The 14336-nt window shown below is 42.8% G+C and overlaps 1 protein-coding gene and 1 pseudogene across 2 annotated transcripts in view; both read right to left on the reverse strand.

Annotated features, from left to right (window-relative positions):
* The window catches only part of RCBTB1 (RCC1 and BTB domain containing protein 1), a 53289-nt gene extending 50856 nt beyond the window's left edge, over positions 1–2433 (reverse strand). For both annotated transcript variants that reach the window (XM_029936797.1, XM_029936796.1), the window contains exon 1: positions 2320–2433. The gene's annotated coding sequence lies outside the window, so the exon portion shown is untranslated. The remainder of the gene's footprint in view (positions 1–2319) is intronic.
* Positions 2434–5824: 3391 nt separating this feature from the next.
* On the reverse strand, positions 5825–6304 carry LOC115289520 (annotated as a pseudogene).
* Positions 6305–14336: the final 8032 nt, after the last annotated feature.

The following is a 14336-nucleotide window of genomic DNA, read 5'->3' on the forward strand; positions in this document are numbered from 1 at the left end:
TTTCCATGTTTTGGCTATTGTTGACATTGCTGCTATGAACATTGGGGTACATGTGCTCCTATGCCTCAGCATTTCTGTATCTCTTGGGTAAATCCCTAGCAGGGCTATTGCTGGTTCATAGGGGAGTTCTATGGATAGTTTTTTGAGGAACCTCCACACTGTTTTCCAGAGCGGCTGCACCAGTTTACATTCCCACCAACAGAGCACACAATATTTTAAAAATGTGTAGTAAGGACCCGCCTAGGCTCTAGACTGCAGGAGGGCCCAAGCCTTGTTTTCCATGTTTGACTTACTGTTTAACACAGTACATAGAGAAATATAATAATGGTAATAATAATAATAATAGTCTTTGATTTCCCTTCAGTTTCCTCTCCCCTACTCTAACTTTCAGATATAGGAGGATACAGTCTCAGACTTCTGAGCTTGTGCCACTGATTTAAAAAAAAATTTTTTTTTTTTTTACCATTTATTCATTTTTGAGAGAGACTGTGAGCGGGGGAAGGACGGAGGGACGGACACACACACACACACACACACACACACACACACACCCATCCCCCAAAGCGGGGGAAGGACGGACGGACGGACGGACGGACACACACACACACACACACACACACCCCCAAGCAGGCTCTCAGCTGTCAGCACAGAGCCGGACACCTGGCTGGAACCCACAAACTGTGAGATAATGACCTGAACTAAAGTCGGATGCCTAAGCTACTGAGCCTGAGCACCTGGCGCCCTCAGCTGCTGATTATTAAGATGAAGCCAAGCTCTTGCTGGAACATAAAAGCACTCTTTATTTTAAAAACTTGTAAAGATTTTTTTAGGGACGCCTGGGTGGCTCAGTCGGTTAGGCGTCCGACTTCAGCTCAGGTCATGATCTCGAGTTTTGTGGGTTAGAGCCCCGCATAAAGCTCTGTGCTGACAGCTCAGAGCCTGGAGCCTGCTTCCAATTCTGTCTGTCTCTCTCTGCTCCTCCCCCACTCCTGCTCTGTCACTCTCTCAAAATTAAATAAACATTTTAAAATTTAAATAAACTTTCAAAGTTTTTTAAACCTGCAAACTTGATAGCTTTTTAAAGCTATTTGCTTTCTGAAGTTCCCAGAACTTGGTCATTTGGATCACACACACAAAAATCACTGCGGAAGAAATCTCGTTAATGATTAATAAATACACTCTTCTTTTTCTAGAGTGAAGAAGAAATAGGACCCGTCTAGAAGTACTTAATAAATAGACGGTATTCACACAGCGGATTAAAAAATATCCATGCCGCGGATTAAGTTCTATATTAATAGAATGGAAATACAGTTAACTACTCAACCCTGAAAGCACTTCAAAGCGGTGAAATTCACAGTGCTCACTTCAAATGGACATTTCTAAAGTTTAAAGCATACTATAAACCTCCCTCAGGGTTAGCTCATTTTTCCATTCTTTTTTGCATGATATATAGCTTGGTATATGGTTTTAATGTTCCTATCCCACAATGCACAATAATATCAGAAACTCAACAGTTTTTCCCTCCAAGAACTATAATCGTCCTCCCCGCAAAAAGAATAGGCCAAAGTCAAATAAGACTCTGAAGCTGGCTGTTGTTGTTTTGTTTAGCAACATTACAATATTGCTTTAAAAAACTGTAATTCCCAGCTGCAAAGAGGGCTTCAGAACGTCTCGCACGTAAACATACACTTACGGGAGCGGAACAGAGCGTGCCTAGATTGTTATCTCACATAAAATACAGCTGGCAATATCCCCGAGGCAGGACACGAGAAAATTTCACTCAGTTCGCCGCACTCCTGGATAAAGGTCCCTAAGCGACTGTCCCTTTGTGGACGCCGTGTTGTGGGGGGAAGGGAAACGGTGGAGAAGACAGTTTGTGACACCACCACCCTCCGGAGGTGAAGGAGGAGATGCTACGATCTTGGGAAAGGCCAAGAGAGGATGGGGATTAGAGTCGGAGGGGAGGTCTCTTCTCAGCAAAACAGCGCCCAGAGCGGTAACAGGCTGCAGCGGTGAGCAAAGCCGCGTCCTAGCAGCTCAAAAAAGAGAGGGAGCAGGGAAAACTTTCCCTAGCCTCCCGGCACCCTCTCCCTCCTGGAGAAAACGCCAGCAGAGCTGCTAACGGTGCCGCGCCCGCGGCCCCGACACTCGCCGGGACGCAGCGCCCTGCGGACCCGGGGCCGGGAAGCCCAGGCCCGCAGCCGGAGGGAGGGAGGGGGCAGGAGAACGGGGGCACACCGGCCCGGGGAGAAGAGGAGCAAGGAGAAGGGCAGGGCCGGAGCGGCCCCCGCGAGCGCGAGCCCTCGCCCCACCGGCTACCTGGCAAGCCAGCTGCTGCCTCACGCCGTCCAGCCGGGCCCTGCAGCGGGGAGCGCCGCTTGGTTCTCGGAAGCTCCGCTGCCTAGAGAATCGCCAACCTGCAGCGGAGCCTAAGGCCGGCGAAGGGGAGGAGCGGAGCGAGTGGGTGGGGTAGGAGGGCGCCAGGGGCCGGGCCTTCGGGTCACGTGGCCGCGCAGCCTCACGTGACGCCGACGCCGGGCGTGCTGGGCTGACTCGGAGTTTATCTGCCCGCCGTCGAGTGTTCGCCAGGAGGCTTGGGGCTTCTCTGGAAGCGGATTCGCCATCCTAGTCCTGCCCGCAGGCTCTTCGGAGAGTCTTGATGGAGCTTGGTGACCGCCCGGACTTGCAGGCTTTTCTCAGGGAGCCCCAGGTCTTGTCTGTGGGGACGGCCAGCCAGCCAGCCACCCCGAGGGACCTAGGACGGAAAAGCGACGAGAAACTCCTTTTCCTATTCCGTAGCGCGCCCTGCTTCCTCTAGGCACTACCCGGATGGTGCTCCCTGGGACAAAGGTCGGAAGAGATACTCCTTATAGTCCAGAGATGTCCTCCCAGCCCCTGCTCACTGACCTACCGGTCGAAGAGCACCTGCGCAGGACCTGAGAGTGGAGAGGGAAGGTGGCAACTGGACCACGGATCAGAAGGAAGAATTGAGGCACAGGGTCCAGATGATGAAAGAAAGGCAGATGAAGCAGGCTGTCAGGATTGGAAGGGAGCTAAGACAGCAAATGACACAACCCTTTTCCTATTATAAATGAGTAAACTGAGGCCAGGAGAGCCTTATGCTGCTCTAGCCTGTCATCTGTTGAGAACACAATCGTCTTCATAAAGTGTTGCACAGTTCTTTGAAAACTCCAGTTCGCTCTACAGGATAAAGTCCAAACGTCTTGGCATAACTTTCTAAGCAATCTTGTTCAGACTTACCTTTTCCACTTGAGCTCTGATGAATAAACAGAAAAACATTTTGTAACTATCACCAAACAATTCAGTTCATCTACTAGAAGAAGGGTGCTTTTCCACGTCTTCCAGCACTTCTTCAACTACTCTGGCTACAGAGATGTCCTGTTTTCCTTGATTACTCAGCTTTCTTTGGATTACTTTTCCCCTAAGGTGTTTTTCTTGCTTTTGCATTCGTTCATTCTTTTGCCTCTATCTGAAACACTCTGAATCACTACCCTCTCCCCAACTTACAGAAAACCAGAGTCAGACAGTACTTAAAGCATGAAAACAGATTTTATTCACCAACTATTGCAACAGTGCAATTAAGCCTAGTTCCAGACTGACGTCTCTTTTCTCCTGTTGCAATCGTTCCTGAATAAAATCTGCTTTTACTGCTGGAACTACTGCGGGGCTCTGGTTATCTTTAACAGCACCCCCAAGGTACACATCAGTCTCCTACTCATATCTCTTAGAATCCAGGTCAAATACCACCCACTCTTGTCTTCCTTCTCTACATCCTCCTCCGTAATTCAACAGCTCTAACAACTGAAATTCACTCAGTGTCTGATGTAACTTCTTTCCTAATTTCCTGGCAAGTACATACTCTGACAAATAAATCTCAGACGTCCCAGAAATGTCATGTACATTTCCTGTAAGAGGTAAATTGTCTATCACTATCTTCTCTAGATTGTTAAGTCTTTGAAATGAGACATCTGGGCTTACTACAGTGCCCTCAATATCCACCTAATTCAGGTCTATGTGGTTGACCCTCAGTATCCACCGAATGAACTGGCCCAATCAAAGTTGTAGCAGTTCAGTAAATTTACCAAAAATTCTTTGAGCCTACTCTGTTTTTAAAAAAAAGTCAGTTTCTTTAGGTTATGGTCTGACCAAAAGGGCTTCCAGAAAACATTGTTTGAGAAAAAAATTGGTGTTTTGGGTTTGAGTCCTCAAATATTTCCTGAGCACTCACTGCTTATCATGTGCCAGATGCCATACTTGGAACATCTTGGAGGATAAAAGATTGGATAAGACATGGTTGCTGATCTCAAGGAATATGTTGTTTGTTTCATTATTCCAGCACAGGGTGAAAAGTATTATGATACAGGGTGCCAAATGAGCACAAAGGAAGGACCGCAATTAGATTAGGAAAAAACTTCCTGGAAACTGAATTTGGAGGACAAGTAATAGACGGAAGGGAAGGAAAGCCCTTCCAAGAGGGAGAGCAGTATGTACAAAGGTAGGGAAGCATTTAGCAGCATTATTTATTTGGAAAATCATTTCCAAATAACTCTATATGGTTGGACTTGGTGACCTCATTTACCTCTGGAACAAAGGAAACCTAATTAGGTTAACAGTGACATACTTGCCTGACTGACACATGTGTTAGTATTATTCACTGGGTTAAATAACCTTCCCCTAGACAAATCACAGGCTCTTCACCTGAAATTGGGCTGTAGGCCAGTGCTAGGTGATCTTTTAACTTTTTTTCCAGTTTCAAAAACTCTCTATAATTGTTATCTAAAAATAGCAAAATGTCTTGTTCCAAACAAGATTATTTTAGAGCACTTGAAACTTTTTCTACTGAGCAAAAGAACTCAATTTACAAGTGCTACTTTAAGGAAGAAATTGCGCTCTACCTCCAGGACTAACACATGACTATGCTGGTAAAAAAGTATCTGTCAAGAACGTGGGACACAGGAGAACAATTCTAATCCCTCGTGGGGGCTTCAGAATTTCACTTTACAAATAACCTCTCAGTAAATGGAAGATTAGAACACTGTCTTTTGTTTGCTCCCTTTTCCTGTGCTGTGCTCCTCTGTGAGTTGCAAATTGGCCAGGTGTGGGTCAGCCAGTTCAGTGCCACTTACTTTTCAGCTGGGCTAGCTAACGCCTGATGAAGTCCACCTCTTACACAACTTTCTTTGCCAAGAAAATCTTCCGAAGGTCCCTTAGGCAGACATTTGTTTTTCATAGGCCACTGGAGCAAAATTAGAAGAGATTTCAGTTACTTCCTCAAAGACTTGAAGATTAGTTCTTCTCAGATAATAAAAACAGCTGGGAGCACCCAGATTGTATCTACCTTTTCTTTTCTTGTAGCTAGTCAAGATGGAGAGAAATAATCTAGATGCAGCTGCATTTAGAAATTGGTTCCTAGCCATGATTAACATTGTATACAGGCTTTTAAAATGTCCCTAAATGCACATCATTTGAAAAAAAAAAAGTGACCAAACATTTTTTTGCCATAACCAGTAATCCTGAAAGCCCAAACTAAAAAACTGGTAAAGGAAAAATACCTAGAGACTCTACAAATGTCCCAGGATTTGTCTTTAAATGGGAGAAAAACTTTAAAAGACATATGGAACCTTCTAAAAGGTCTTTGTTACAAGCTACCTTGGGAGCTCAATTCAAAATTAGAAGTTGATGTACTAAAACAGATTTTTCAGTGCAGCTCCAAAAATGTTTATAAATACAGTCATTTGGAAGGATGATCCTGGATCAGAAGTTTTATTCCTTGTGTATCTACATTAGGTGCACATGCCTCATCTCAGTTGTCATAATTGTCTCTGTAATTTCCTCCTGAGTAGTGGTCATAATTGCCCTGGCTTCTGCCACCGTAGTCTCTGGTCCTTCCATATCCATACCCATACCCATATCTGCCAGGTCAACTGTCCTATCTGCCACTCCCATAGCTGTGGTCCCCACCACCTCTTCTAGAATAGCCACGACCACACCCATGGGCCCCAAAGGCACCCCCTCTAGCTTCCCTGGCCAACTTTGCCACCTGATCCACATGGATCTGGTGACCATCCAGAGACTCTCCATTCATGGCTCTCATGGCATCTGAGGCATGCTCTGGGTTGCTGAAGGTGATGAAAACAAAACACCAGGATCGCAGAGCCTCCCCGTCCTTGACAATGACCACTTCAGAAATAGGACCAAAGCTGCTGAAGTGATCTTTCAGAGCCTGCTCATCGGTGTTGAAATTGAACCCTCCCACGAAAAGTTTCCCTTCTTCTGAAGACATGGCAGTGAACTGGAGTACTGCAAGCTAAGCAAATGGAGCAGAAAGACAGCTACCACTGAGGGGAAGAGAGACTGGGCTTTAGTCATTTTCTTAACTAAAGAGTGCTACCTTACCCAAGGTCATGCCCCCTCTAGGAGCAGCCTGCAACAAATGACTGGTCAACGAGGGATTGTTATGATCTGACTCTCTCACCTCAACAAGGGAAAATTCTAAAGAACCATCCCAGATTCTGAACTTCCCACAGGGTTGGCCGAGTCCTGGTTGTTATGTACTAAAGCCCATTTTTTCTTTCTGCCCAGTCTTCCTCCTGTCTCTTTTCTCCACAGGTTCTGAGAGCACCTACCATTGAAGAGGCATTAAACATCCAAGTAGAATGACTTAACCAGTTGGCACCAGCCAGCTTTTCCATCAGCCACCCCAGTACTGGCACAATAGATTCATGAATAGAGAAGACATGGTAACAAGGAGGAAGGCTATACTTGGGCCCACCAGCATGATCTCCCACTCACCAAGGTTAATCCCATAGCCACATGACCAACCTGCCGTAACAGGAACTATTTCTGAGATTATTTCTTTTTTTTTTTTAATAGTTTATTGTCAAATTGGTCTCCATATAACACCCAAATTGCTCTTCCCCACAAGTGCCCTCCTCCATCAGCACCATCTCCTTTCCCCCCTCCCCTTCAGCCCTCAGTTCGTTTTCAGTATTCAATAGTCTCTCAAGTTTTGTGTCCCTCTCTCTCCCCAACTCTCTTTCCCTCCCCCTGGTCCTCCATTAGGTTTCTCCTGTTCTCTTGTTAGACCTAGGAGTGCAAACGTATGGTATCTGTCTTTCTCTGCCTGACTTATTTCACTTAGCATGACACCCTCGAGGTCCATCCACTTTCCTACAAATGGCCAGATTTTATTCTTTCTCATTGCTATGTAATACTCCATTGTGTATGTATGTATGTATATATATATATATATACCACATCTTCTTGATCCACTCCTCAGGTGATGGACATTTAGGCTCTTTCCATGTTTTGGCTATTGATGACAGTGCTGCTATGAACATTGGGGTACATGTGCCCCTATGCATCAGCACTTCTGTATCCCTTGGGTAAATCCCTAGCAGTGCTATTGCTGGGTCATAGGGGAGTTCTAGTGATAGTTTTTTGAGGAACCTCCATCTGAGACTATTTCTGATACTGCACTATCTCTTGAAGATACCAAACAGCCACTTGGTGAAAAGGAGACCATATTGGACTCCTTCCCTCTGGATGAGGTAGTCATTCATTTTAACATGAATAGACACATGCTCTATGGATTTGCCTTTCCTGTCTGCTGAGTCTCAGCCAACATGATTCTCCAAGGGATTATACTGTATTTGATCCACCTTTATGGCATCCCACATATCACTGCATCTGACCAAGGAACCCACTACATAGCAAAGGAAATGTAGCAGTGGGCATATGACTGTGGAAAGCATTGGACCTATCACATGGCATACCACCCAGAAAGCTTGGCTAAAGTACCAGCTTAGAGATGATACCCTTTGAGGATAAAGTGCTACCTTCCAGGAGCAATCATGCTCTAAATCAATCACCATTATACGATGCTGTATCCCTCATAGAAGAATAACTGGGAGTGGAATCAAAGGTATGGAAACAGGAGTGTCCCTATGTACCACCAATCCCAGTGACCACTTGGGTAATTTGTGCTTTTCATCCTCACAAGTGTAACCACAGGTTTAAAGGTCTTAGTTCCCAAAGGTAAAACATTTCTACTAGGAAATACAACAAGAATCTTCAATGAACTTTAAACTGTATTACCACCCAGTACTTTGAGCCCTTCATGCCAAGGACCAGCAGGCAAGAAAAAGATCTCCATGGGAGTAACTGACTCTTATTATCAAGAGGCGATGGAATTACTAGTACACTGGATTCAGGGAGGCATATGTTTGGTACCCAGGTAATCAACCAGTACTTGTGCAATTTTGATGGCAAATGGACAGATGTAGCAGGTGCAGCCTGAGAAGGACATGATAAACAGGAATTGGAACTCATCAGTTTTAAGAATATGTCAGGTAAGTCAACTAAGCTTCCAGCAGTCCTAATCAAGAGTGAAGAGCATCTAGAATGGACTACAGAAGAGAGAGAGGATGAGTATTGGTTGTAGCTTAATACCAGCTGCGACAGCAGAGGGTATGGTTCCCCTTACCAGCCTTCCTTTTGTAAGTTTTCCCCAGGGAATGCGCCTGCCAGAATTCTGAAGAAGCTACTCCCAGAACTCATGTAAGGAACGCAGACCTGCACAAGCCATGGACCATTTGGGTGCTCTACTGCCTAATCCAGACCAAAGCTTTCAGCCCTCTTTAGGAAGTGCTTCAGCTGAAGAGAATTGCTTTGCCCAAAGTCAGGCCCCTTTTTGGGCAGCCAGCCTCCATCACCTGATTTGAGGCCCCTTCTTACTTTCTTTTGCTCAACAGGGGTTGAGTAGAGTACTCCCGAATAACTTCCTACGTGCTAATCTCCATCTCAGAATTTACTCATATGTGACAGTCTCCCTTGTGTAGATGAAAGTGTAGAGAAAAATAGGTGACTACATTTGTTATTTGTACTCTGAAAGAAGTAAACAAGATGCAGTGATAGCGAATAACAGGGAAGCTGTACTTGGAGAGGAGGTGGCAGTTAAGCCAGGAGCAATACAACAGACTGACGTCAGCCATGAGAGGAGCAGGTGGGAAAGTGTGTTTCAGAAAGAGAAAGATCTTGGATGAAAGCTCTTCCCAAAGAGCTTGGCACACTGAAGTACCACTTAGAGTTTTGCAGCCTTTAAAGGATTTTATTTCTAATGCAAGAGAAAGCCTTTAAGAGATTTTTTTAGGGGATAGTATAAGCTGTGGTTTACATTTTTTAAAAAAATTCTCTGATACAGTGTAGAGAACAGGTTGGATGGGAGGAATCCATTAAGGAGACTACTTCAATGTCAAGAAGCATAACCCAAAGTTTGCCCTTTCCCTCCAAAACCATGTTCCAGGGGCACAGAACCCTAGCATTCCCTGCCCAAACAGCTCCAACCCATTTTCAGGACCTTCATGAGCCTCTTCACTATGCCTAACCCCCCAGGAACAGACTGCACACCCTTAGGGCTGTGGGGTGGCTGGGAAGAGGGTGTTTGTAGGGCTTGGAAGTGGAGCATCCACAAGTATGTGAGTGAAGCCCCTTTCAGTGTGGGATGAAGCCAAGACTGGAAAACACGAAGGGTGAGCTGTGAGGCAGGGGCCAAGAGGGTGATCTCTCCCTACCCTTGCAAGGATTCTAAGGGTCCTAAATGCAAGGCTTGGTCATCCAGGTCCTTCAAAAGCTATCTTTATCAAGATAGGAGAATGGAATATATTTCATTTAATAAGTTGTTAGCTTGTGTTTGAATTTAAATTTTTTTAGACATATTGTATGGGGGCCTTCATTTGTAATTTTTCCCCAGTTTCTACGAATGTTTAGGATGGGCCCAAAAGTCACACTACCTACAAAGAATGATGTATAGACAAAGCTGGCTTCTTATTGCAAGCAGTAGATGCTGGACAATAATGGAACAACATCCCCAAAATGGTGGGGGTGGGGGGTGGGGGGTGGGCAGATATCTGTTAATCTGAAATTCTCCATCCAGTTAAACTAGCATTCAAAGGTGAGGATAAGACATTTTCAAACCAAGACTAAGACAGACCCTTGCAGAAGGTGGAAAAACAAACCCAGAAGGAAAGATCAGAAGGCAAGAATCAGTGATGAGCAAAAATATTAATAGAACATTGGTAAATATAAGTAAACATTGACTATAGAAAATTGCCAATTTTTAGAAGTTAAAACAGTGTGAAACCAGCGATCAAATTGAAAATGAAAGACAAGATTCAGAGTTAAAATATTCTACAGTTCTTATGATGTTGAATATACATTGTGAAACACCTTTAATCCATAACTTTTAATATTTTTAAGGTAAAAATCCTAAGCAAATATGTAAAACAGAAAGAAATTTAAAAAGTGAATGGTCAGGATGAAGGACACAAAAAAGCAAAATAAGCTTAACTGGCAATACATATAAAGTTGTCCTTATTTCAATATAGAAAATTAGGCACTATTTATTCCTTGTAAATTTCCACTAACCCAAACCCCCGACCATAAAATACGTATCACCTCTGCTTCTATCATCTCCCAACTATAAATTATTACTTATCTATGAAAAAAACTTTATGAGAGCCATTGTTTTTTATTCTTGTAAAACTCCATGAAAGAGAGATGTCAAAATATTAGAGGAAAACTCATAAACTTGGGGCTTTCAAATCAGTGAGTCAATTATCAGTAACTGTTTGCACAGACTCTACTATTTTCTGCAGGCAGTGTAAATCAAGAAAGCACAGTCCTGTCATCAAATAGCTTGCAATCTGATTAGGGAGAAACAAGCTACATAAACTCACCTGAAAACAAGCTCCAGCACAGAAGACGGCAATTGTCAAGAGCCTTGGATTGTGTAAATGTGGGATCCCTTCCAACCAGGGTGTCCTGGAAGGCTTTGACCCAACACGTGAAATTTGATCTCGGCTTTAAGAGAGGTAGAATTTCCTTAGAGAAAACTGAGAATAGGCGTTAATAAAAGCACTCAAGGGACTCCTGGCTGGCTCTGTTGGTATAGCATGTGACTTGATCTCAGGTTGTTGAGTTTGAGCCCCATGTTGGGTGTAGAAATGACTTAAAAATAAGATCTTAAAAATAAAAATAAATAAAAGCATTAAAATATCAAACAGTGTTGGAGTCAAGAAAGAAGACATTTTTTTAAGAAAAAAGGGTAAGCATTATATGAAATACTGAGAGAAATTGCATCACATACTAATGTCATTACAAGGAAGAAAAATTTTAAATATTATTTGAATGATGGTTCCAACTTGAATTTTTAATTTGATTTTCTTTCCTTTATATTCTGTTAAGTTTTTTTTAAGTAGCAAATATAAATACAAAATATTGGTAATGACTTTCTACATATTACATACAAGAATAGCTTAAATGTTTACTACTTCCATACATAACTTTACTTCCTAGATCTTCTCTAGTTAAAAAAAAAAAAAAAAAGCCAGATCTTATAGACTGCAGAAGGAATCTCCATATTAGTGCTGTGTTTGAAGCTCAGAGGTTTTTTTTTTTTTTAATGTTTATTTTTGAGAGACAGAGAATAAGCAGGGGAAAGTCAGAGAGAGCAGACATAGAATTTGAAGCAGGCTCCAGGCTCTGAGCTGTCAGTACAGAGCCCGATGCAGGGCTTGAACTCACAAAGATGATGTCCTGAGCCAAAGTCGGCGACTTAACCAACTGAACCACCCAGGCGCCTTGAAGCTCAGAGATTTAGACTTTTGGTTCTTATTTAGAGTCATGATATGATGACATCCAACATTTATTAAGGAAGTATCGTGTTAGGTGCCCTATATACTATTTTAATTAAAGCTAGCTGCCATAACAGGTAAGCCCCAAAATCTCAGTGTTTATTTCTCACTCACGGAAAACCAGAAGGATAGTTCCTAACAGGCACAAAGCTCTCCTTCAAGATGTGATTCAGGGACCAAGTTTCCTTCTGTTTTGTGGTTCCAGTATCTTTAACACGGGGCTCACAGGAGAAACCTGCAGAAGGGCAAAGAATAAGGAAAATCACAGCACGAGATTTTTGTGAGCTGAGCCTACAAAAAGGCTCGTGATTCTCTTCTTCTCACATTCTATTCACTGGCTAGAATTCAACCAAATGGCCACAAGTGAGGAGGGGAAATGTGGTCTAGCTTATTGCCCTGGAAGAAAAAGAAATGGTTTGGTGAACAGTGTGCCAGTTTCTGCCACACATACATTTTTTTCCCATTTAATCCTACAACCCCATGAGATAAGCACTGTGATTTTAACACTTTACAGATGAGGAAACTGAAAATTCTTAAGGGCTAAGTAGCTTACCTAATATCTCACAGTTAAAAAATGACAAAATCAAATTCAAACCTAGGCAATCTAAATCAAAAACCGTATTTCTCATCAACTTAACTGCAATGTGACTGAAATGCTTGTTACTGAAAAAGAATATCAAGTCTTTCCTTTAGTTTTAAGAGCGGTATGATAATTTAGAACTTTAAGTAACCCAAAACCATTGCTGCAGTGATGATGAAATTGAGATCTAGAGGGAGAATGTCCTATTGAAGGTCAGATCATTGCTGCTCAGATACATCCACCGTAAAGAACATTTTTATTAATTTTTTAAATATATTTTTGAGAGAGAGAGAGAGAGAGAGAGAGAGAGAGAGAGAGAGAGAGAGAAAGCACACATGCAAGCAGGAGAGGGGCAGAGAGGAGGAGGACAGAGGATCCCAAAGCACTCTGCACTGACAGCAGCAAGCCAAGCCTGGGGTTCGAACCTAAACACCATAAGCCCAAGCTGGACGCTCAATCGACTGAGGCACCCAGTGACCTAAATAACCCAGCCCCTAAAACATTTTAATATGAACATATAATCTTGACAAACTAAGAACATATGTCATCCTTACTAAAAGTTAACTTCCTGAAGTATGTGGGGGTAAGGTAGGTAAATCTAAGCGCTAAGATTTGTTTCCTGTAAGTTTGTTTCCACCCACACCCGCCCCCTTCTACCTTTTTTTTTTTTTGTCCTAAAGAGGGAGCACAAAACAGAGTAAGCCTGCCACCTTGTGGCATGGGCCCAAACCTAGAGTCTGTTAAATGTTTCATTCCCTTTTATTTTGTTTGCTTCTACTTTACTTACTAACCTACCTAGATTTGATGCTGCCTCATAAGAAATTCACACCTAGTTTAAATTATAAAGGCTTTTTTATTTCAAGATATATTTCTTCATCCAATTCTAAAACTATTGCAGTATTTCCAAACCTGCTTACAGGGATGGCCAACTTTTAAAATGTGGCCGAGCCACATTCACAAGAGGGTCATTTCAATGCTTCACAAACAAGGATACAAACTCAACAATTAGTAGGGTTTAGCTCAGTCCACCCAGAAGTCAATCAGTGAGCCATATTAGAAGGCAGATTTCCCAATCATGCTAACACCTTATATAATGGCTGTTTAAATATGAATATAACAGCCATATGACAGAGAGTCAGAATTTATATAAGGTTCAACATTTCCTAGAGTTTTAACAATATATAAGCTTAATAATATAACATGCGAGGTAGATATTTCCCAGCCTTCTTCCGGCATTTGGCAAAACAGGAATTTGGCAAAACCTCTAAAGTTGTTTAAAAAGCAATAGATGCAGCAGGTGGCTAAATGGAAACCTGGTATTTCTACTTCTTCTAACATTTGCTACAAATGATTGGGGACAGGCCATATGCTGATGCAGTTTTAAAATGTTGCTCCTTTTCTTTGGTCTTATTATTATTTCTCTTTCTACTGCTGCAAACTCTGAAACACCCATTTCACATGTAACTGGGGGGAGCAATGAAAAGGAAGAAAAGTTTTTTTAAACATTTGAGAGTACATTAAAAAACCCTTAGCTCCCTTTCTCTTTCTTCCCCTCCCCCCCCCAACCTTGTTTGGATGGAAGGTTCATGAAGATAAGCTCACACAATGGTGTGTAAATGTATTATTCCCACCTAATGAGTTTACTGAGATGGGAACAAAAGGGAAGAAAAGGGGGTGCCAGTGGAAATCCAAGCTGCCTTACACTCCAGATTTCTCCTCACCTACTCACTTCCCCCAGCCTCCACATCTTTCCTAAGCATGGGCACGTATATACCAAGCTCAAGAACACCTTTTGGGCTATATTTTTTAGAGGACATAAGTATACAAATAATCCTGTATTGTGTAAATATCCATTCTTTGAAGGAGTTCTCTGCCCTCCCTCTAGAGCAGCCATTAATCTCCTTCCTATCACTTCCTGTGCAGCTAGGTAAAACTGGCCCAGGGATGGCTGTTACCACTCCCTATTCTAGAAGGTTCTGCAAATGGTCTAAATCAGCTTAGAATTGGGGTATATATTCTGGTTCTTGTTCATTTTCCTCTTT

Source organism: Suricata suricatta, chromosome 4 (assembly GCF_006229205.1).
Source record: "Suricata suricatta isolate VVHF042 chromosome 4, meerkat_22Aug2017_6uvM2_HiC, whole genome shotgun sequence".
In the NCBI taxonomy this organism is placed as follows: domain Eukaryota; kingdom Metazoa; phylum Chordata; class Mammalia; order Carnivora; family Herpestidae; genus Suricata; species Suricata suricatta.